The following is a 3,772-nucleotide window of genomic DNA, read 5'->3' on the forward strand; positions in this document are numbered from 1 at the left end:
TAGGGCATTGGACAGACAATCATGTATCAGAGATACAATGTACCTAAGCAGTTAGACAATTGTGCCCCCTGAAAATCTTCCACACTCTCTTTTATTTATTTATTATTATATTTTTTTATATTTTTTTTATTTTAGTGGTGGTCGAATCTTATGGAGATTGCCTACGTATCATGACCCCGCATGAATCAGACCGAGCGTAGTTCGGACCCAATAAAAGATAAACAATGCTAAACATTTTTTTTCAATTTTCATGTTAAAACAAACTGAGTTTCAAAGGTTTGAAGATGACCTACAAGCTGAAAAATCAAACAACCCACATATTCTAATTAAAAGATTTACAAACGGCCAGTTTCTTTCCCCGTTTGACAAATGCAACCAAACGGTTATTTTTTGCAAATGTGGCCCCTTCCAAATTTCACATGAATTTGAGGCCGGGGAGGATTATTTTATGACACTTTACACACTTGTCCATTCTTTTACGAAAATAACCTTTCGACAACTGACAGATACTCTGAGGCTATTTCGGCAAGAACGGTTCAAGACGCGGCCGAAGTTGGCTCGGCTTATTTTGACTAAAAAATCCAAACAGTATTCACCTGACCGCTGACTCTTTTTTTTCTTTCAAATTATACTAAAACCTAATGTTGCAAACACGGCCCTTCAGCGCTTCGGGGACGAAGATTTATAGGGCTGTGTGGGTCAACTAGACCAAAATCCTAAACATGACCCAAAAAAGTGGCTGTTTATGCAAAGTCAGCCTTCCGGCGTCCCTCTCGGGAACATTCGGCTATTTTTGACAAAACAGCATCACCCGACTTATTTATGACTCTTTTTATCATTTTTCGAATTAGAAAAGTCAATATTGCAAACACGGCCTTTCAACGCCTCGGGGACGAAGATTTTTAAGGCTGTGTGGGTCAACTGGACAAAATCTTAAAAATGACCCGAAGGTGGCTGTTTATGCAAAGTCAGCCTCCCGGCGTCCCTTTCGGGAACATTCGGCTATGTCTTCATAAAACAGCGTCACCCGACTTCTCTATGACAAAATTAAAATTTTGACATGTTTTTTTTGGCTATTTTAGCAAAAGGGGAGGTTGGACACCACCCGACTTATTCATGACAAGATTAAATTTTTTAATTTTTGGCTATTTTAGCAAAAGGTGGGGTTGGACCCGATGAGGGTTGCCTACGTATCTCACATCCGGTGAGAATCAAACCCGCGTAGTTCGAGCCTCGCGAATAAGTAAATGAACTAATATATATTTTTTTTTAATTGGAACTGTGAAAGAACTGCTTCAAAAGAAGAAAGGAAGTATATATATATATATATATTTTTTTTTGATTGATTTCTTTTTGAAAGAAAGACTTGTAAAAATTCCTTTTCTTTTGATTTGAACTTTGAGAATTTCAAAAGTAAAAGGAAGTTTTTTTTTTTTTTGAATTTCCATTTGTTTTTTTTTTTTATTCTAAAGAAAAAAAATATTTTTGGAATTTTACTTTTGATAAAAGAAATGCTTCTAAAAAATATTTTTTTGAATTTTGAATTTTCTTTTCAATTTTGAAAGAAGTATCAAAATATTTTCGGATTTCTTTTTTTTAAAAAACATTTTTATTATTTTTGTTTTATCAACAATGGAAAATAAAGATATTTATATTATTTATTGCAAGACATATCTTTTTTGGAATTTTACTTTGAATTTTCTTGGCAAGACAAATACTATTTGCAACAAATAAAGATATATATATATTTTGGAAATAAAAAAAACTTTTCAGATTTATATATATATATATATTTGCGATAAATAATGAAAGATTTTTTTTTTTTTTGCATTTTCATAAGCAAATAAATAATAAAAAAAACATTTTGAAAATAAGACTCTTTTCATTTTCATTTTCATGGCAAGACAAACTATATATTTTTTCTATTTTGTTTTTTTGAAAAACACAATAGAACAACGACTCTTTTTTTCTTTTCTTAGCTTTTAATAAAACAAACTAATAAGACATTTTTTTTTCATTTTCTCAAAATTTCGGCAGAGTTTTGACAGTATTTGGGCATTTGTTTTCTTTTCAAAATAAACAATCAATTCCCTAACCGCTATTTCTTTTTTTTCAATTTCAAAATATTATTCCTGATATTCACAAGTCAGTCAACACACAAGTCCGAATCAAATTAATGCGCAAGTAGTAACAAGTAAGATGCATCAGGATGGTCATTTTCATTTTTGGTGCACCTGTCCTAGACAGACCCAACCCCTGTGTTGAGCCTCCAAAGTCAGATGCACGTGATGCAAACAAACGTTCCTACTAGGGATCCGGCATGTGGCTTTGTTATACTAGGTTCAGAACCTGGGTGTTTGTTCTAGACCTGGCTTACCCGAGCGGACAGCTCGAGCCGAGGGGGGTAGCGTACCGGGAATACAGAAGCTTCACCGGCTTAGCAACTTGTCCGAACCTCGTTCTAAATTGGGATTTGACACTATACAGAAAAGAAGTCGTACGAAGTACACCCTTCTTCATGATTTAGAAGACTCAGAGAGGAGATGGGTTTCGGCACAGTTTATACACAGTTCACGTAATATCAAAGCGGTAAAAGCAGCATTTAGCACATTAGGCTCAAACATGTAAAAATCAGATAAAACCAAATATAACAATTTATATGAGCTCGAATTTCTAACCCTGAACCACTGGTTCTGGGCTAATCCCCAGCAGAGTCGCCAGAGCTGTCACATCTCCTTTTTCCGACCCCGCGAAGGGCGTAGGGAGTTTTTTCCAATTAAAGGACAGTCGAAACGGGATTTATTTCTTTATTTCAGAGTCGCCACTTGGGAGATTTAGGGTGTCCCAAGTCACCTATTTTAATCCCGAACCGAGGAAAAATGACTCTGTATTACAGTCCGCGAACCAGAAATCCGGATAAGGAATTCTGTTAACCCGGGAGAAGGTGTTAGGCATTCCCGAGTTCCGTGGTTCTAGCATGGTCGCTCAACTGTTATATTTGGCTTGATTATCTGATTTTATACAAATATGGACTCATGTGCAAGTTTTATCTTTTTACCGCTTTCATTATTATATTTTTTAAAGAATGTGAACATCGTTAAAAAAAACATGTCTTTGGATTGGGTCACATAAAATGCATCCACGATCCGGAACGTATTTTTATTCAATGTTTTGGGATTTGGATTTGGGTCGCATAAATACATACCCGTGTTTAAGAATGTATTATTATTATATCGCGCCTAAAGCAATTAGCGATTTATTACTTTGGGGTAGGGCCGTGAAATTTGCTAAAACGACTCCTCCTTAATTCTAAGCAATTAAATGTACATTTATTGAGGGCCCCGCAATCTATACATTTTATTAAGCGAGGCTCATCTCATTTATTTTCCTAAATGGATAAATCTTAAAGCGACTACATTTTGCTATTTAAAATTAGTCTCTAAAATGAATAAAGAAAATCCTAATTAATTACGTTTTTTTTATTATTATTATTTAAGAAAACATGACACGCTAATTGCTTGATTCATACAAATATTGATGAAAAAGGGATTTTATTCTTAATTTCGAAAATTATAAATTAAATAAAAATTCAACAACTAATATTCAAAATAAACAAATATAGCTAGATTAAAACTTAGCATTGTTATTTTTTTAAAAAATATTATTGAGATTAATTATTCACAATCATTTGAAACTAAATTTAACCATAATTACTAAAGCTTATTAGAAAGTTTATTAGACTTAAACGTTCTTCTAATCTTGCTTAAGCTCA

This window comes from Nicotiana sylvestris, chromosome 7 (genome assembly GCF_000393655.2).
Source record: "Nicotiana sylvestris chromosome 7, ASM39365v2, whole genome shotgun sequence".
NCBI classification, from domain to species: Eukaryota; Viridiplantae; Streptophyta; class Magnoliopsida; order Solanales; family Solanaceae; genus Nicotiana; species Nicotiana sylvestris.